At 39.6% G+C, this 21,794-nt stretch overlaps 1 long non-coding RNA gene across 1 annotated transcript in view; it reads left to right on the top strand.

Moving 5' to 3' along the window:
- The window catches only part of LOC106044770 (uncharacterized), a 68,020-nt gene extending 51,735 nt beyond the window's left edge, over window positions 1-16,285 (top strand). Inside the window, exons 2-3 of the long non-coding RNA XR_010830071.1 lie at window positions 15,124-15,249; window positions 16,100-16,285. This is a non-coding gene — a long non-coding RNA (uncharacterized lncRNA). The remainder of the gene's footprint in view (window positions 1-15,123; window positions 15,250-16,099) is intronic.
- The last annotated feature ends 5,509 nt before the right edge of the window (window positions 16,286-21,794 follow it).

Raw genomic sequence — 21,794 nt, forward strand, 5'->3', positions numbered from 1 at the left:
TGGGATAACCTTGCTATTGTACTAAACAATTAATATGCTTGAGGCAGAAGGTGTGCAGTAGGTGACCCCTTAATATCCTTTCCTCCCCCCATAAGTGATGACTGTGTCCTTTTATACTCTCCTTCTGTCTCTAGTAATTGTAAGCTGACTCTGACACTCTGAAAGCCTAAGAGTTCAGGCTTTGTGGGATCACAGAGCTCTTGCTGCTGCTCCTCTATCAGTGATGTAAATGATGGGTGAAGGAATGATGGTTGCTGCAATCAGTATTCAAAATGTTTGTCCTCAAGCTGAGTGACTCATTAATTACAGGCTATAAAATGCTACTTTTCTTCTCCGGCTCCCTCAATCTAAGCTGCAGACGTTTAACTCAGCCTTCCCCAGATAGCACGTAGATGCAGACAATGAAAATACTCAGTAAAATCACTATTTTAGCTTTGTGAATTTCTCATCTCTGAAATGACCCCTTATGAATACAGGTAAATTTAAAACAAAGCTAGGGATGAATTGCCATGGACAGTTTCTTATAGGTAAGGATTATTTTTTTCCTCTCTTCCTTCTCTTTTACAAAGGGAATTACTCTTTCATTTAAATGCAACTAAAACTGGGTTTGATCTTGTTGATAATTATCCATGTTGCATTTTTCCATACAATCTTTTAATTTGCCAGCTCTGGTTCACATTGTTATCTTGAAGAGCTTGTGGCCAACAGCTAAGAATGGGTGACTCCTGCAAGAAAATAAGATGTGGACAAAGGCAACACTTCCTCCTCCACCCTTACTAGTTGTTGCTTCATCTGCTGCCTTAGAATCTCAAACTGTTTTACATTGGTGAAGATCTCTAAAGTCCATTCATACAAGTGTCATAGAATTGTTTACGATGGAAGGTACATCTCAGGATCATCTGGTCAACCCCCCATCTCAAGCAGGGCTAGCAATATCAATTACTCAGGACGATGTCTAATTCTGTTTTGAATATCTGCAAGAACGAACACTACAACCTCTGTGGACAACCTGCGCTAGTGTTTGAGCACTCTCATACTAAAGAAGTGTTTTTTGTGAACTAAATGGATTTTTGTGGTAACTTTTATCCATTCCCTCTTGTCCATTCATTGAACACCATTGAGAAAAACTTCTGTCCTCTTTGTATACTCACTTCAGACATTTTTGTAGGTTGCCTAAATCCCCCTAAGCCTTCTCTGCACCCAGCTGTACAGTCCCAGCTCTCTTCCCCTTTCCTTCTAGGGGAGATGCTCCTGTCACTTCATCATCTTTGTCGCCCTATGTTGGACTCTTCAGGAGCTCCATGTCTCTCTTGAACCGGGGAGCCCAGATCTGGACACGGCACTCTATGTCCTCGCAAGCGCTGAGTAGAGGGGAAGGATCACCTCCCTTCACCTGTTGGCAACACTCCTGGTGATGCAGCCCAGGATGCTGTTGGCCACATTTGCCCCAGCGGCACATTGCTGGCTCATGGGCAGCACTAAATTTTTGGACAAAACTTTTTTTTCCTCTTTTTTCCACTTATATTTCCTTTCATGCTCTGAATGGAATCCTGGATTTTGTTTGTTTGTAGCTTCCCCATCCTTCCCCCCACTGTCCTTATTTTTTGCCACAAGCTTTGTGCAGCTGTTGGGCCTGCCTACCTATGACCTGTTAGAATCTAACTCTACCCTACCAGAGTCAAACTGAGATGGTGGAAAAGAATAAATGTAGCAGGAAATGCAGGCAGATAACTGTCATTGGGAGAATGACAAGAAGAGCTTCAGAGTGGTTTTATATAGTGCTAACTTCTTTCTTTCCTGTTTAATTTAATGGAAATCTAAATGATATGTTTAATGCCTAAAAAGTAGTTCACAAAAAGTGAGAGTGGGGTCAAGAAAATTGTTTCTGAATAATGTTACTGAGGTCTGTTCTCACAAAAACCTTACCTTACGATACAATGTGTACATGATGTCTGATGTGAAAAAAGCTCATAGAGGTGTTCCTGCAGTAAACCAAGAAAGTCTTGTCAGAGATGAATGCTGAGATAAAATATTTCCTTCAAATATTCCTTACAGAGTCTTAGATGAACAAAAGGTATTAAAGTCAGCAAGCCTTTATTACCTCTGATGTGCGACTGTGTTAGCTGAGCACAGGAAGTGTTCATGCTGTTAAGTCTACAGATCTAGAGCCTCCAGCCCCGTAGTGCTGTGCTGCTGCGCATTCAATAGATGTAACTTCTTGAGGTGATTATATATCTTTTTTTTGAATTTCCATCCTATCAGGCAGATCAAAGTAAAAACAGCTACAGCTTTACCTAGTCTTTCTTTGAACTGAAAAACAAACTAGTTTCATTTACAGCACCTGCTATGATTTGTCTTGGGTTACCAGATGTAGATATTAAAACAGTATGTCATAGAGAGAGAGTAGGGCATTTAAGGTACAAAAGGGATACAGAACCTGAATGCACCTAACAAACATTTGCCTGGTTCACTGCTCATCCCCTAAAAATCGCAATAATCTGTGCTTTTTTTTGTCTCAAAATCATGGAATTGTTTAGGTTGGAAGGGTCAGCTTGAACAGGTTGCCCAGGTCTGGGTCCAGTAATGTTTTGAGCCTTTCCGCATGTGGACACTATAACCTCTCCAGACAAGGTGTTCCTATGTTTGAGCACACTCACAATAACATAAAAAATAATAAAAAATGGTTCCTAAGAAGAGGAGAGGGAAGAAAGATTTTTCGCTTCCTATTTTCATAGCAGATTTCTTCTGTGAAAATGGGGTAAAAAATTTGAAGACATGTTTGTTTCTCCAAGTATGAAATGTTAAGGTAGATCCATTGACGTTCATGGAAGTAAAAAAGATAGCATAAAATTTTCAAGGCTAAGAAAAGTGTGGAAATTGTGCAAAAGGTATTAAATATAAATATTTATATATTTTTTAAATGGATATTTAGAGCTAGGTGTGGAGGAACCAGACTGGTCTCAAGCCCAGCTGAACAGAGATAAACTGAACAGATAAACGTTCACGTCCTTGAAGATAAGCTCATGCAGTTTATCTGCCAATGTTACCTATAGCTGTAGCTTATAAACTGGGACAGATTCTCAGGGAAGATTTTCCAATCTAATTTACTCTCATATGTTCTAATCCCTCTCATTTAGTAACAATACTTAAAAAGAAAATTAAAAAAAATAATATCAAAAAATGACTAGAACCATGCAACTTTCTCCCTGCAAGAAAAGTCAGCTCTGAGAAGTTGTTAGGTCCTTTAAGGAATAAGACTAAGACTCTATCTTTTGTTATGTAGATTTACATTAGATATATGGAAGAAATTCTTCACTCAGAGGGTGGTGAGGCACTGGCACAAGTTGCCCAGAGAAGCTGTGGATGCCTCATCCTGGAAGTGTTCAAGGCCAGGTTGGATGGGGCTTTGAGTAATCTGATCTAGTGGAAGGTGTCCATCCCCATGGCAGGAGATGGAATTGGATGACCTCTAAGGTCCCTTCCAACCCAAACCATTCTAGGATTCTATATATAGAAGTTAATAAGATACATACAATGTATCTTATAGTCAAGTTTATGGTTGGTTTTCATACCCCATTTCCACTCATCGCTTATCAGTCCCCCAGACTTTCAAAAAAGACATGTAGAAGCGTAGATCCCTTCTATTTGTTGAGGCCATTTTGGACAACAAGAATGAGCTGCTTTAAGTTTGTTGTTGAGGATGGTGATGTTCTGATTCATCGTAAATTTATTAGGGCAAATTTTGTAAACTTTTAGTGCTGCACATGGCAGCTGGAATCTGGACTTTGTATTAACTAGATAACCATTGTCAAGAGATATGCTAATCAAAAACTTATTCTTTGAAAACCAATACATGGTTTCACTCGCATGTCAATGACAACATATGCTGCCTGCCTCTCAAAATCCTGAGAAGTGTTCAAAACTGTCATCTTTCTGTATGTGAAAATTGTGCTGGCAAGTCCAACATTTTCAGGCTTCCTCCTCTTGTAGAGGGAACTTGATGTCCTACGTTGTGCTTTGCTTCCTCTGCTGCTGGTATTTCAAGGCATGTCTCATTCTGGTACTATGAAATGTGCACACGTGGAAAGAAGTTTTAGCTCTGGTTGTTTCTGACTGGGAAATACGTAGCATCAGACACATGGGTGAGCTGGATTCAGGACTTAGGAGTGTTTTGAGAACAAATGTACAGTGAAGTATGATTTATTGGGTTTTATTGCTTTTCTTCCTGTATAGGAACAGGACTCAGTTTGTCTCTATTCAGCAAGCACTGGCATGAACAGCACCCCTACTATTTTCAGCAAGACCAGAGGATCAAATGAAAGATGTAAAAGTATCATAAGCTCCACTATCAGGCAGGAAAAAAATAGCATGATATTTATGTGGAAGTAGTTGAATCCATGTGAAAGCCCTTCTAGGTAGTGAAAGTAATTAAATAGGGTAACTAATGCAGATAGATGTTTCCTTTTGGGTTTCCTTTCTTTGTATCCCAGTATTTGAATGTCGTTGTGATGATTCAATTGGATAATTTAAGACACTGATGCGAGTGCAATTAATTATCTGATAGAATAGGTTTTCTAGCTAGGTGTGTGCACACGCTCTACTTTTTTTCCATCAAACTTGTCTTCAGTTTTTGTCCTGATGAACTTTAAGGTGAGAGTAGTTTAAGTAAGGTATGTTAGCTGATCGATTCGAGTAATTTTCATCCTTTTTCTGAGGTAGTTCTGCAGTGAGTATACGGTAGTGTCATTTCTGTTCTTCTCTGTACTGTTCCTCTTCCCTATAATCTCTAAAATCAAAGAGGACAGCAGGTAGATGCCCAGCTAAGCTCTTTGTGATTTTTCAAGGAAGTTGTTCTGCAGTCACTGTGTCCAAACAGTAAGTAAAAGGCTGGCAGACCAATGCTGTTTTCACCAGCGGGAGTTTTTCATCTCTGTCTAACAAACATCATGAGGGCTGGGTGCAAGGCAGAAATGAACACAAAATTCTTCCTTTTTGGTCAATTTGAGTCATGAGGAGACATTACCCAAGTGCCAATGGTCAGGAAAATTTTCTCAAGCACAACTATGTCCTTTGTCTCTTATATGACTTTAAGACTCTCCTGATGTAACTGACTGTTTTCAGAAATATCCCAAGTTATAAAACAGAGAGAATGAAACATAAGAGTAGGTAAAAAAAAAAAAAAAAAAAAGGCAAGCACTCTAGTCTGAAAATCTAGAAGGAATGATACGTGGCTATTTCTTTCCCTGATAGTGTGAATAGTTGTAATGGGCTTATGTAGCAAGGCTTTGGTATCAGGGGAAGGCTGACACAGCCTCTGTGAACAGAGCCCAGCAGCTGCCCCATGTCAGATCAGAGCCAGATCCATCTGGATCCAAAAGGGACCTGCTGCTGGCCAGAGCTGAGCAAGTGAGTGATGTTGGTTAGGCCTCCAAGAGACCAGATTTAAGAAAAGGGGAAAAAAACAACAAACTGCTGCACAACAGCAGCTGGGAGAGAGAGGAATGAGAACCAGCCCTGCAGACCCCAAGGCCAGTGGCAGAAGGAGGGCAGGAGGTGCTCCAGGCATGGAGCCCCTGTGGAGCAGGTGGATGTGGCCTGAAGGAGGCCCATGCGGGCCCCATGGAGAGGAGCCCACGCAGAGCAGGGGGTCTGGGGAGAGCTGCTGCCCATGGGGGACCCGTGCTGGAGCAGTTTGCTCCTGGGGGATGGACCCTGTGGTACGGAGCCATGTGGGAGCAGTTCTTGAAGGGCTGCTGCCTGTGGGCAGCCCCTGCAGGCTCAGTTCAGGAAGGACGGCATCCTGTGGGAGGGACCCCACGTGGAGCAGGGCCAGAGAGGGACCATGAAGGAGTGGTGGAGACAAAGCTTTAGGGACTGACTGCAGCCCTCTGTTTCTCATTCCACTGTGCTTCTTGGGGACATAGAAGAGGGTGGATGGGGGGAAGGTGTTTTTAGTTTGTTTTTACCATAGAATGGCTTGGGTTGGAAGGGACCTTAAAGATCATCAAGGATCGTGAAGGGTCCTTAAGGATCATCACCTTAAAGATCATCATAGGCAGGGATGCCATCCACTGGATCAAGTTGGCGAAGGCACCATTCAACTTGGCCTTGAACACCTCCAGGTATGGGGCATCCACAACTTCTCTGGGCATTTTATTTTCTCACTGCTCTGGTCTGTTATCAATAGGCAATGAATTGCATTAATCTCCCTATGCTGAGTCTGTTTTGCCAGTGGTGATAATTGCTGAGTGGTCTCCCTGTCCTTATCTCAACCCTTGAGCTTTTTTTCATTGTATTTTCTCCCACTGGACTGTTGAGGAAGGGAAGTGAGAAAGTGGCGTGAAGCTTAGCTGTCCATCAGTGTGAAACCACCTGAGAACAGTAAAGGGTTTGCAGTCTGTTTGCTGTAATCCAAATACTTGTGTCTTGGTTATGACTGAATGGGAACCATGGTCTCTGAAGCCAGTATTACAGGCATTGATACACTTTTTATTTTGCCTAGAACGATCTTTCCTATAACATATTCTTGATGCTTTTCCTACTGTGGGTTGGGACTGTATTTCATCTATATATTTCATGTGTAGCTTTACAGAAAAGGAGTAGAAGGGAACACTGCAATCCTTCAATCTTATTAGCAACCTGAGAACTGGAAATTCCCATACCAGCAATGTTCAGAGGCAAGTTAGCTCCATTTGGTGTGGGAAAGCTAGTTCCTACCTGATGACTGATCAACTGCATGAAGTCCTTGCTATGAAACAGCAGAATGCTGTGAGCATACTAAACTTGATTATTTCAGTCATTTGCCATTTACCACAGTGGTAATTTTGCTGAATGCTGATAAAGACTACAGCTAGCTTATGAATTCAAAGAGAGGCACCTTCTAAAAGGCTAATAAATGAATGACAAGGGCAATTCCCCCTTTGCTAATAAATGATGTCAGGGCTATAGAGAAATATATATCAGTGCAATGTATGTATGCTGTTCAACATATTAAATTAAAAAGTGTCACAAAGTAAAGTGTATGTAGCATTAAACATGGAGGAGGGAGATGAAAATAGGGATACATGAAAGTCATGTCTCTCTCTGTCATTAGTTATTGCATAGCAGTGCCATTTCCCGAGTGCTCCTGGGGAAAAACACTGGAAGGTAAGGGAGCAGCCAGGGCATTTACTGCAGAGCAGGGTTCATTTTGAATAATAACACTATCCAAACAAGAAGCATAAAATCTTTTTTGTGATCTGCATCATATTTAGCAAATCATTTGTGTGACTTCTTGTTGTGAACCTCTAGATCACTGTGAGCAGTACTGATATTTGGTGGAAAAAATGAAAGGCAGAGAACAAAGGCAGTGCTGGTGAGAAACGGATGAGAGAGGAACAGCAGATAATGAAGAGGAGCATGGAAGATAGGAGGCTTTAGATCATTTAAGGGATAATAGATGAGAAAGATAGTTCGCTGCAGATAAATGTGGAATAATGATGACTTTGATGAATCCTTTTCACTCCAGACTCTGTTTCACAAAACAGGGCTTAAAAAAAACCCACAAAAAGTAGCAGTCAAAAGGCATAGTTCGGTGTGCTGTTAATGAATAACGAACAGGAGGAAGATGAATCTTTGCATGCAAAATGGTACCACTGGTGGTGAGCTTCATCCAGCATATTCAGGAATGTGGCAAAACAAAAAGGAAGAAAAAAGGTAGGAAGAAGGGGGAAGGAAATGAACCCCAAAGGCAAAATAAAATAACACATTTTCTTTAAAAATCCCACAATAATAAAACAAAAAATAATAAATGAAGCATTTGGAATAGTGTGCTTGTATATGTAGGCTTTCTGACATCAAGGTAACATGCCAGAATTAAGTGAATTGGTCCTAAAAAGTTTCTTCCAGTTTATTACTAGCAGTTGCATTTGGAAGCAGTGTGATATGTCTTTAGAAGGCAGGTTTTGACTACAGTCCTCTGATTTTATGTGTGAGGGGTGTGTGATTCTCAGAGAGTGGAGAAGGGACACGTAGCACTAACATTGATAAGCCAGTTCTCCCTTTGCTGATGGCAGGAGTGCATAGACCCCAGCTGTGGCTGAGAAAGTCCATCTCAGTGATGCAGGCCAGGGTGGCATATGGAAGAATGCATCAAAGGATTTGCATAGTTTTTTTTTTTTTTAATTGAAAGGAGAGTCTTTTGCTCCCTGCTAATGTTTGTGGGTTGCACATCAGAGCATATCAAGCGTCCTGCTACAGAGGAGGCATTGCTGGCCATTTTCCTTGCCAGAAGACCAGGAACTTTTGGGGGATGTTTTTCAGCAATGGTTCATCTATATGAGGCAAAAATCCTACCTTTTTTACTGTATGTGTGTGCTTTGAGGAAGGTGTTTCCTGCAATATTCCCTGCTTATTCCTGTTTTCTGAGTCCAGTGGAGATATAGGAATACAGGGCAGAATTTTTCCCCTAGCTATGGAAGCCAACATAACCTCCAAAGCTCCAAAATTCCTTAAAGCATTATATACTTTGCTCAAATAGTGGCTTTCATGTCTGCTAGATTTGTGGTCCATGGCAGGGAGCAACTTGGGTTGACATTAATTTCTCTGGGGTGAGAGAAGACTTAGCACAAATCACAAAGATTTGAAGATGTGGATTTTTTTTTTAAAGAAATTTTAAAACCAATTTATTTTACCCCTAAAAAGAAGTTGGGAAGAAAGTCAGAGAAATATCAATATTCCTCAGCTTTGCTCCAATTTAGAATGCAAGCTCTGTTTTGTGCCAAAACACTGGAATGTTCTGCAGAATGAAAATTTCAAGTTTTGTGGAGGGCTTCTGCTGTGCTCCTGGCAGTCCTTGTGGTTCCCTCTCGACTGCTTCCCCTTTCCTATCTTCTTTGATGGTATTCTAAAACTTTCTACCGCTGTCTAATGGGAGATGCTTCTCTTTCTCCTGGTTTTCTCTATGGCCTTAACTTATGCATATTCAAGCCTTTTTAGTCCTCATGAACTGTATAAGCTGGTCTTGTCCCACCTGGAACTTCATTTGGATGTGCTTATGCCTCTCCCATTTTTCTCTTCTGTTGCTACCATTCTCTTGTTTTTACAATTTCTAAATTACGTGGTGTGTTAATTAAACTTAGGCATTAAACTTAATTGGAAAAATGCTGAGGTCTTGTATACTTTATCATGGTACTGTGGAATAATGAGTCAGTATGCCTGTGCACGTGTCCATTTGCCAGTGTCAGATAAACCATATTAAGCTCTATTAATTTGAATCCAGATTTGAGGGTAGAAATTAATCATCTTTGCAAGCATCCAGGGTAGTTTAAAATGTAATTGTTTTGAGGACATTGTGAAACCTCTTGCTAGTTACTTCTGGTCCTACCATATCAGAGCTGACTGATCTTAATGACTCTCATCTTTTTCAGGGTAAAACCAGCTGCTTTAACCTAACCAGCAGTTACACTGATTGAGTGTATCTCAGCTTTGAGTGAAGTAAATTAAAATATTTTCACACATCTTAGTTGAGGAATGGGAATGTCAGTAAATTCTTGCCTGTGATCAAGGGGGAACGTTTGGGATGCCCAGAAGCAGATACTTCAAGTATTTCTCATTTATAAGAAAACCGGAATAAGACTTTTTTCCTTTGTCAGCTTTTTGATTGTCTAATTGTACCAGTAAGTGGAAGATTTGGATCCTTAGATAATGCCTTGGTGACTTTCTGATCTGTGCTTAGACTTGAAAGCCCAGATCTAAAATTTGAGTTATTTATCTGAAAAACAAAAAAATGAGACAGACATTGAGTATTTTTACATTTCGAAGTCAAGGAATGTGTGACCTGTCAAGCTTTGTGCTTGGTGGCAGATTGAAGTTCAGAGCTGAAGCAGAAGAAAGGATTGCATCTTTGCCCTGTGCGGGAGCTTAATGACAATATAACTTCCCCAGGTCCTACTAAAACAAATTAATTTAGTTGGTAAGTGAAGGAGCAGGCTCTGGAGATATGTGATGCAGTCTGGTAAGATTTGAAGCCCCATGTCCTTCAGTTCAAAGTTTAGAAACTGCACCAAAAAAAAAAAAAAAGTGTTGCCATTTGATCATTTAAGAGTTCTCTTTTGAAACTTAAATACTTTGTACATTATTTCTATTGTGTTTTCCACAATGATTTTACTTTAAGATTTTATTTTTACTTTGGGAACTGCATTGCCTATAGGTGTTCTGAAACAATATTTGATGCTGATTTGAAAGATTAAAGTGAACATGGCTTGAGTTCATTTCAGGATCATTGATGCTTCTGTGGCAAAAGTTTTGAAACTCTTTTCAGTGTGGCTACAATTGTCCTTGGTCAAACATTGATAAAATCTCCCTAACCATATCTTGGAAGTTGTGTTGTGCTGTGGGTGGATTTTTTAATTTTTTTTTTTATTTTTACCCCTTGTATTTCTAAGTTTGGTTGCCATTTTCTATAAAGCTGAACTACTGACTGAAAGCAAAGAATGTGGAAGCAAATATGTATCAAAACTAGGAATCAGATATTTTTTCCAGACTCCCAATGGCAGTGCAGAACATTTTTTTTTTTTTTAACCACTTAGTCAAGAGAAAGGGAACTAGATTTTGGTTAATCTTTCATTCTGGGAATTTCATATCTGTCTTTGTCCTCGCTGAGAAACTTGTTAGCATGGCCCTTTGGCTACCATGCCTTTTAAATAGCTGTATCCTAGTTTTGTGGCATTTCTGAAAATGATCAGAGATGATTTGCAGGTAGCTGTGTAGCAACTAGAGTGAGCAAGTCAGATAATATGTACCAAATGCTTTTTTCATTTTTTTTTTTAATTAATCATTTCCATCAAAATATGTGCTTTTTCACATATATTGCTCTGGTAAAATAGTCAAAATGTTTATTTATCCTAAGCAAACAATCTATTTGCAGATATCTTTTTTTTTTTTTCTTTTTGAATCTTCTTTGAGGGGAACCTCCATTTACCCACAGGGGCTTCCCTGAGGTTGGAATGGGAAAGTGAGAACTTATGCACATTATCTTCGGGTCAGAGCTTCTGTGACGTGGCTCAGTACCACTGTAGATACTCTCACCCTAGACCATAGAGTTGGTTCTCTTATTTTCCAGAAGCATCTTATTTACACGTCTCTAATTCAACCATCTTTCTGTAAACATTATCTCCAAAGTTAAAGTGTTGAAAAAGAATAATTCATTAAAAAAGAGAGTGAGAGATTAAGTATATTTCCAGACAGTGCCAACAGAGGAGAAGCTTGTTAAGTGGAGCTGTAAAGCTAAAATACCTCTTTTTTTCTCCTTAGCACAGGAGCTGCAAATCATGTGACAACACACACTGTGTGGATTGCTGGCTAGACTTCATTTGAACTGGCCCCCATGCCTGGCTATTATATACTCTGTGGCTGAGTGAATCACTTAGATTCTACATTCTTCAGTCTTCCCAAGTGTAATGCTTCTTTTGAAATTTTGATTGTCAGAAATAATAGAAAAATAGTTATTCATGATGTTGGCTTATTATGTGTGCGGTTAAATTTCTATTTTATCAAATGAATGACTAGACATAAGCTTTATGTCTAACACATGTTAAAGGATGATGATGTGTTTCTATTATGCCATACAAATGAGGTATGACTGCTTAAAAAAATTGCAGTTTAACCACTGCAGCTTGGTTTATGCATAAATGCAAATTAAAAAAATAACTTGAAATGCTTCTTATCCTACTACTAATCAGACACAGTTGGTTAATGGCAACTACTGTTCACAGGTGCTTCTGGCATCAGAGCACTGGGAATCAAAATAAAAAGTTTTAGTATACCTTTGTGTGCCTGAGCTATATGAACAATGACTCGGCTTCAAAAGACGCTTCTGTACAGTTGGCAAAAGACCTGTGTATGCTTCTCTAAATCATTTTGCCATAGTGACTAAGCAATGACAGTTCTCCATGAAACTGCAATTTAAAGAAGAAACTAATTAGTTCTGTGTAAACAAAGAAAACCTTGGCCAAGATCTGACTGAAGCAGAAGAGGAACTTTAGGATAGCAAGAGAGAAAACAACTATGTCCTCCCTAGCAAAATTCCAACTTAGTGTAATTTAAAAGGAAGTGTGTTTACTTTCAAGTGTAGGCTTGAAATCTGTATCAGCAATTGGGTTGATAGAAAATATTTTTGCACCTTCTTAGCTTGGGGGTCATATTTCCAAGCATTTTTAAATTAACCAAGCACAGCTCTTTTTCTTGCACTTTCCCCCTCTTCGTAAAAATTCCATACATATCCCAGAAAGGCACCGATTTGTAGAGAAGCTCTACCCTACCAGCTGAGAAAAAAGGAGCTCAGCTAAGACATGAGGGGATAGGAAAATAGGAACTGAGCAGAACACTTCTCTCCATGGTAAAGAACATATTGCAGCTGAGGAACTTATTTCTGTTCATGACTAAACCAAATCCACTTTCTACCTCCATGTGGGGTCAGATTCCAACTTGTCTGGAGGCATTTAAAAGAGGTACCTATACCACTGTAAGATCTGTGTGTATCAAGAGGCCATGTATACATGCTAGCATTTTTCTACTTTGATCTATGTTTAAGTCAAAATGGATTTCCAGGGATATCTGTATATGAGTGTTCATGCATGTCTATGTAAACTCACTTTTAATAGACAAATCTTAGACCTCCATATCATAAAGTTTTGGATTTTAGCATGTATAGGTTTACTAATGAGGAGAGAACAGCCTTCCATTCCTTCTCCCTCTTGTCGAACTGATATTGACTTGTGCACCCTGTTTTCCTAGGTTATGTAATATTGATGTAGAGTGCTTCCATCTTCAGCGTCCTCTCTCCTGCTATCATGCTTGCTTAATATGTATTATTTGAGCAGGATGCCCCTGGCTCGTAGGTGTCAGTGTGCCATTCAGTGCCGTAAACATGAAGAGCTAATTCCAGAATAAGCTATTCCCACAGTAAAGAGCTATAGCAAATCAGATTAGCACTAAAGAAAAGCATCAGAACAAAAGATTTTCAAAGGATCACAGAAGGCTAGAAGATCCCTATTAGAAACACACAACCTGTAAAATGAAATAAAGAGAAGAGTGAACAGCTTCCATAAAACCATTAAGAATAAACTGACAAAAATACTTGCAGAATGACTACAAGAGTTTTTTATCAGGGACTGTGTACTATGCTCTTGGCGCCAATTTCACGCTCAGGACCTTTATCTGAGAATGTTTTGCCTTAATCCAGTCCTGACTGATCTAAAAATGGAGTTAAATAGCAAGTATTGGTGAATCATCAAGCAGAGTATAAGGTAAAGCTATGTGTAAAGAATCATTGCTTTGAAATGCCATAGAAGTACTGTAGAGTTCAGCAGCAAAACAAGTTAAACACAGTCCAGTATCTTGGAGAAGGCAGAACCTGTGTCATTTTTACCAAAAATTGTGATTTTGAAAAGCTTGAAAATTAGAAGTTGAAAGATTTTGATGGTCAGCCGTTGTACAAGAAAGAGTAAAAAAAAAAAAAAAAACAAAAAAAAAACAAAAAAAAAAAAACAAAAAAAAAAACAAAAAACCAAAAAAACCCAAAACTATTGGTTGTATTTTTTTGCAGGGTAGGAAAACCCTGATGGTCTCTGACTTTTATGACTGTTGACACAAAGATGTTGCATTCTTTTGGTAGATGTAATGAAAGTACAACATCTTTATTTTCTATTTCTGTCAATGAAAGTGGAACAAAAAGCTATGATCTCCATTGAAGAATTGCTGCTTTTTCAGTTTGGGATTCTGTGCCTTGCACAATGGAGCCTATGTCACAGTGCATGCTATTTCATCTGAGATCTTTCCATTGAGCTGTTAAAATGTGATGTACAGAAAATACGTATCTTGGTGGAAATGCTTTATAGTTATCTCGAAGGTCAGATCACATTCTGATGAGTCCTGAGCTATTCTTATGCTTCATTGCACAGTACACATCAGCTTATTTTTATTGTTCTATTATACTGTTTTATTATACTATTATTGGTTGAAATTCTTCAGGACAGAAAGAGGGATTTAATATCCCCAAACCATTCATTGCAACATTCCCTTTTATGTTGCTGAAAATGGAGCCACAATCACGATTGCCTTTAGGTAATAACGATACTCCAATGGAGGTATTTTTCTAAAAAAGCAAACAGTAGTTCCTTTTTTTTTTTTTTAAATAACATTGCAAAGTGTTCCAGGGCCTTTCCAAGCTCAACACAGAGGTGCTGTCTATCTGGACAAACATCTGTACAAGGAATTCTTATCAGCCATTAGCATTAACAAATGAGCTAGCATGTCTGAAAAAAAAATGCCCTAGATACAGAAGTATGACTGTATTGCTTTTATTAGTGTCCCAACAGGCATTTCCTTTCCCTAAATAATATCAACTAAACAACAACAACAAAAAGATATTAACTTCATAACAGACAGAAATGATGTAAGACATTCATTTGGGATATGAAGTTTGTTTAAACTATTCTGCTCCACTGTATTCTCCTGGCCTTCCTCTCCTCTGAACTGTAGTTACCCATTGCAGTGCCCTCTGTTGATGTGCTGGAATTTGGTGTGTCAGAGAGTATACGGAACCCTGCTCCTCAGATGCTTCTGTAGTCTTGCTTGTCTTCCTGGACTACAGCAAGAAGTTTTCAACCAACTCTGTCTCTTGCTACAGTTAGATCTCAGGAACAGATGTTCAGGCTTTAATCTGTGCCAGAGGTGGGGAGAAGTGGAAGTTTCCTTTGCAATTACTGGGTTTTGAGTGCAGACAGAGGTGGAAACTCCTTAGCACTTTGGTAGCTTCCAGGGGGCAACACAAAAGCGTAGGGTAACACATTTAGATCATGGGTAGAGCTGTTGGTTTGATACCCTATGGAAATGACTTGAAGGAGATCAGAAACTTAGAAGGAAACAATGTTCATTACATCAAAATCTGAAACACCTGAATAGGAATCTATGCCTATCGCGGGCACTATGGAAATATCTAAATATCTTCTGGGTAATTTCCACTGGTTACTATTTCCTCCAGTGTTTATGCAAAATACAAGACATTTAGCAACTGCTTCTTTTAAGTTAGTGGTCTATCCCTATTTTCCCATATTAGCTTTCCATTCTTCTTTATTTTCTCAGAAATGCTTTTCCTTGCATGCTGATGGTGGCAAAGTACTCCAGTGGAGGAAGCATTTCATGAACACTGAGGTGTCATCTGTTGCTGCATCCTTCCAGATGGCTCAAAACCCTGGACATTAGCATGAGGTATTTTCGGAGAGGAAATGATTTCACTTATTTTGGTGAAATATCTAGAGTAACAAGTTTAGTAGTGCCTGCCCTGAATAGTCCAAGCTTTGACCTTACGCTTTTTTTTAGCTCTTATTCCTGTGGAGTGCAGCTACTTTGCTGATAAACCCGTTGCACATAAGACTCCCAACCTCAATAATCAGTTTCCTAGAGATGTACCATTCAAGCTTTGCCTAAAAATCTCACATTTGAAAAAGTGTCAACAAATCTCACACCAGTTAGTGTATCTTAAATTAGGAGCTATAGGGGTGTGGGTATTTTCCAGTGCCTTGATAAATAAGAACTGCCTTGGTGGCTGTGGCATAAGGCCCTTTTGGAGACAGAGCACATAAAAGTCTGCTTGTATACGTTGATAACTGAGATGGTTATAAAAAGTTTCTAGAAGATAATCTTATGCCTTGTGGAAAGGGATTTACTAGTCATAATTCAGACAATTTATCTGCTTGGAATAAGACTTTTTGGTATTCTGCAGTCCACAAGTTTCCATGGTATGACTGAGTTGAAAGCTTCACTCCAGAGACAGGAGAAGTAGGCATTAGGTAGCTATTCACTTATGATACAGTCAAATGCTAATATTGAAATGTACAGCTAAAAGCTTATTTTAAGAATTGGATGCAGCACAGCCTGAAAGATGTACTTTTTAATGATAGAAAGACAGGAGGTATATTCTGGCTTATGAATTGGGGACTTTCACTGAGGTGAAATTCCCATTTCATTCATGGATGAGTGACGAATAATTTTTGTGAGACGATAGTGATGTATGAATCATGTTTTTCTTCTACTGACAGGACAATCTTTATAATTACAGATGGCCATGCTTCGGTTGCCTTACACTTTCGGCAAATGACATTGAATATTAGTGATTCTGCCATATCTGCAGGAAATGGTTTGAAGCTGCAATTCTGCAGAATGATCACATATTCTGGAGTCTTACACTACTAAATTGAAGTCTTTCTGACTTAAAAAAGTTAGATCCCTGGCACTGCAAATGATGCCACAGTCATTGTTTGTTCTGCAGCAATATATGAATAAATACATGCCAATACAGCTTCTTTTGTCATATTGTGTGTATTTATAGACAGCAGCTATTGTAGTATGAGGTATGGGGAACTAGTGTTTATGGGCTTTTAGAATCTGCTGATATAAGACAGAAAGGGCAGGTTTAGGGGTATTGAAAGGGATACTTCCAAAAGCAATGATACATTTGTGGGAGAGGCAAGCTAGATGACTCAAAACTCTTTTCATTTCAAATGGTGAGCTTTTAAAATGAGTAAGACTTTCCAGAGGGGTAATGGGAAAGAAATGTTAATGTAGACCATCTGTGGCAAAACAGGATCTGTGAAGGGCTTCAGAAGAGATGATCCAGTGCAGGGCACACAGTCAAGGCCCACAAGGCAGAAAGGAGAAGATGCAGAGATAGGCAGTGGGAATATGATGAGCAGAAAACCGATGGCTGATGAGAGATGCTACTGCAGCAGGAATATCATTGGGCTAGAGCTGTGTAAGTGTCAACAGGACCAGAACGCTGGATGTATGGGCTGAGTAGATGCTAACATGAGTATTGACGTCAAACTGCAGCCTTAAGATCTCTGTAGAGTGAAGTTTGCTTTCTGGCTGTTTAAAAAATTGTACAGCTTTTTATTTTACAACCCACCTTTAAACTCTGAAAAATAGCATTCTTCCCTTTTTATACTTCAGAAGTACCATTCTCTCCCTCTTTCCCCAGCCTTTTTCATGCTGAGCCCTCTTCTGTGAATAGAGTCTTACCGAAAGCCTCAGGACCTGCTTGCTCCATCTCTGCCATCGACTATTCTGGACTCTTTTTTTGCAAGTTGCTTGCTGGACCTTCCAGCCACCTGCTTCCTGGTGGGTAATGTTATGACAGGAACAGCGAAGAAGCATGCGATAAAGTAATAATGTGGGTAAAATAAGCAACAAGTTCTGTCTTCCTATTCAGTCCTTTAATTTGGTTTTCTTTCTTTCTTTCTTTCTTTTTTTTTACTGTGATGACCCTCCTTTCCATACAAACTTTTTTTTTTTCAAATTAACCATTTGTGAAATCTGATTTTTCCACTGGTGTTGTTCTGTTCAGCCTATTGACAGACATGAAGTGGAGGAAAAGGACATGGAAGTGGTTCTCTGGTGTGCATGCCAACACTTGTTACAAGAGGCTGTTTCAGCTCATTGGAACTGGAACTCCTGAATTTTTACCTTCTGTTTCCCAGTGTGACTGGAGCACTTGACAGTCACTGTGCACTCCTGCTGTCAGTGATATCAGTCTGTGGAGAGCTGTGCTGCATGTCAGACTCTGCATAAGCATCTCTGCCACTCAAGTAAGATCTGATACTGTTTAGCAAGTCCTTATTTGAAAGGACTGCCACAAACCTGATGGCTCCAAAACCAGCTGGGAATGCTGAGCACACTGTCTGTTCCTAGCGAGCTGGACGCCTTATGTCTGCTTTATGCATATCTGTTTGGAATGTCATGAAGTGTTTGTTTCAAAAAGTACTCCTTAATTAGTGACATCCAATTATGAGTATGGTTATGGATATTGTGGTATGTGATAAATCTTTCTCCAGCTCCCACATCTGATGTTTTATTTTAAAGCACAGAAAGGTGTGTTTGCACATATATGCTCAATTCTAGTAGCTTTAAGATCTCTGGTAGGAATCATAATTTCTCTTGTTCCAGTGTTTTATTTTTAAATCTGTTTTTTATTCCTCCCTCATTCCTCCTAGTAGAAGTGGTGATAATTAACATGAAAGTGTACTGAGTATTTGTGCAAAGCTCACTGCTAATGCTGGGTGAGGGTTGCCTGGCTATACTCAGGTGTTTGTTTCTTATCACCACTACTATTAGCTAAGCTAGTGAAAAATTAGCACAGAAATGCCAATAGGTATTGAAATCAGGGGGTACGATGACGGTGTGACTCTTCCCCATCTTTCCTATAGCACTGGGAACCTACCTGCATTTTTCTGCTCACCTATCACATCAGCTCCTTTGGACACAGCATTTGCTTCTAGTCTGTGCCATTTGCTGTGGTTGGTGCTTACTAAGTGAAATGCGAGTTCTTCCCAGAGACTTCTACAGAGCAGACCAATGATTACTGTGCAGGATAAGCTCCATAGGGAAGGGACTGGCTCTTTACTGCAGACTCTTCATTGACAGTAGTAGTGATGCTTCTTGGCATAAAAGATTTTTGTTTGGTCTTTTGCATGATGAGTAACAATGATGAGCACTTTGAGTAAGGCACAGAAAGAGGAACCAAGGAATTTCTTGTAGCTGACTGTGAGACAAGGTCTAAGTCCTCATGTCAGAACCTCTCTCTTCTGAATGTTAAAACCTCTAAGTGTGCTTTTCTGGCTCAAACAGAGTATAATCTTCAAGGTGCTCAAGGAGTTAGGAGCACACTCCTGTTGTTACAGAGCAGCACTTCTGAGATGTGGAGGCCAGGAAATTGTCATTGCTTATGAAATGTAGTAATTCAGCCCTTATGCAATGACTGGATGCAGAACCTACTCCATGTGGAGTTGAAGATATTTGGCTTCTATGGAGGGGTAGTGAACACATCATGCCGTGCTTCAGCTGCACTCATTCTTGTACATGTATTAGTTTTGGGGGGGAGAAGGGGAGCCTGTGCTGGAAATTTCAATAATGTGGTAAAGAGGTCATATAGACTTTTATACAACTGAGCAAAAATTTAACAGTGAATCACCAATGAGATGGTGCGCACAACAACAGCATATTCTCTATGTCAGTGCAATTAATGTGAAATGGCTTTTGGTTGACATTTGCAGTCTGAGCTGCCCCCATTATCTGGAGCCTGTGGATGGTGTTGTTTGTTCATTAACCAGTTAGGGAATGTAGAAAATGGTTATGATTTTCACGCTTCCACATCTTAGCAAAAAATGTTTTGGATGATTATTTGGAAGAGTGGCTGGATGAGGATAAAGACAAAAGCTGGGATGGGAAAATAAGGGAAAGGAGTTAACTCAGCTAACTCTTCTCACTCTGGTTTCTCTCCACTGCCCATACATTGATTACTTGCATTCTGCTCACAAACACTTCCACTTGAAGTGAAAACAATATAGCCACTTCCTTAAGGTACCTGCAAATCACCTGTCTGGCTTAGCAGTTCTTAGTTTTCATCGTCTCTAGAAATGCAATCTTTGTATTTTATTTTTTTTTCTCTTTGCTCCTCTTCAGCATTATGCTCTTTCTTTTGGGAGATTGGCTTTTTTGCTATCTTCTGTCTGAGGTGACTGTAGTGCTTAAGACACCTCTACAGTTAGTTGGAACACCCTTTGCAATTTGAGATTCACTATTTCTCTAAAAAAAAAAAAAAAAATCAGATCTCTCAATCCTACCTGTGAGATTGGTTTTATTTTTCAGTGGCTGTTTGCTTATAGCTTTTACATTCCTATTAAACTGCATCAACTTCTACTGCCCTTTAACTTAACCAGGATGAATTTCATTTGTATATCTCATTTTTCTTTCTTTCTTCCTGTAGTGGGCTTCTCCATACACCAGTGAGGCAAAATTGTAATTCTATAGTTGTTTCATATTACCTCAAAGTCAAGGTTCCAAATGCCAAAATCTCTGTGTTCTTCCTTCAGGTCTTTCTTTCTTTGAGCAGTCAATATTAGAAAACATCTCTCTGCAGGCTCAGTGTGATCTCTTACCAGCCTTGCTCTTATTGTGCTGCTAGACTAAGAAAGGAAGTGAGAGGATTCTTTGGTTATTTACACCTCTAGACATTGCTTTATTATGTAGACAAACTAGTGAACGTTCAAAAAACCACACATACTGCTTATTTATTTTACTTATTTTAGCACATACTGCTGGTGTTACGTTCACAACCGAAGAAACATTTGAGCCTTACCTAATTTTTACTCCATTTTGATTTTCTGTCTTTAATGCACATTTGGCTTCTTTCTGTAGCATATAACAATGGGGGATGAACATTCAGAATGTGAGTTTGGGGTAAGAATGGATCAGTGAATATTGCATTGGCTTTGATAGAGCAAAACTCTACCCTCAACAGGCTCTGGTGCTTTAATTTAACATATTCAGTAAGCCCTTTCACACCCATAATGATGAGAGTTTTTTAGTCTTCAGACCTTTTCCTCTACCTTGTGCATCATGATAGATTAATCTCTCCTTCCCGTTCTTTTTTCCAGGTTTAAATCCCTGGAAATGCATTATCATTCAGGCCAATTTCAATTAATATGAGAATTAGGCTTTGTCAGACATTTGTTTTAAATGGTTTACCTAAGGAGCAGAAATAATATCTGGAACTAATTTCTCTAAGATTACCCAGGGCTGTATATAAATCACTATGTACATTTCATTTCCTTGACCACTAATTTTGCTGTTCTCTCTAGAAACGCTGTCCAGGGCCAGAACAACCATTATCCCAGTTTTTCATGAGATACAGCCTGTTATTTTTACTTAGAAGCAGGATCTATGACAAATTAACTTCATTAACTTCAAGCCAGCACCCAACTCTTCATTTCTAATCAATTTTTTTTTTTATTTTATTTTGCTCACAGATCTCTAGCTGCTATAAAACATAACATCAGACTTCAATCAGAAGTGAAATTCATCTCTCCCTTCAGAGCTTAGAGGCAAAGGGCCTCTTCACGCACGTTTCAGCGTGCATAAAGTAGTTTTGGCTTTCGTGCCCTACTTCTTTATAACCACCCTTCCCTCAGTGGTAACTGTCTCCAGCAATCATGTTGTGCTAATCCACTGCAGGCAAGGTCCTCTGAATTATTTCAAACAGTCTGAGGGGTTTGGGCTGGTACCTCAGCATTTTGTCTCATGCAGAGGAGGGGGAACTCATGTGGTGGTTTTCTCAAGGAAAAGTGCAGATGACAACGGTCTCCAGTGCATTGGTGGTGGTACACAGTGCTGGTGCAGTTACTCGTGGCAGGTGGACATCTTATTCGTGCTTTGAATGTAACGGACAGTGGAATAGCTGAGTAGAAATGGCTCAGGCCTGAGCTGAGGTTAGTAGTGTTACCCTCTTTGTGTCCTCCAGCACACAAGTTGTCCTAAAGAAAACCTGTGAGAGACAAAGATGTGTCCGTTGCGCTAATTCTTGGTAAGGATTGGTGCAGGTGGTGGAGAAAACTGTACAACCTCAGGATACTCCACAATATTTACAAGCAATTTCCATACAGGCTAGAGGGCCCAGTGTGGCTCCTGCTCTCAAAGGCAGCGCAGCTCCACTGACTCAGTGCTTCTCTCTCTACGGTGCAGGACTGTCCTGAAGAGCCTGGAGTCTCAGGTCTGGGCAGACCATCCCAGCAGGACTGTGGTGGCCAACTGGGTTCAAGCACGCTATATCAGCACAGACTTGAACCAAACAATTAACTTGAGTTCTGTCCCGTCTTAGCTGATAATACCTGCAAGTATCACATTTTGAACAGATTTTTTTTTTTTTCTCAGGACTTTCCTTCTCAACCAACATGTTTTTGCAGGGTGATCATGTGAAAGAA

This window comes from Anser cygnoides, chromosome 3 (genome assembly GCF_040182565.1).
Source record: "Anser cygnoides isolate HZ-2024a breed goose chromosome 3, Taihu_goose_T2T_genome, whole genome shotgun sequence".
Lineage (NCBI taxonomy): Eukaryota > Metazoa > Chordata > Aves > Anseriformes > Anatidae > Anser > Anser cygnoides.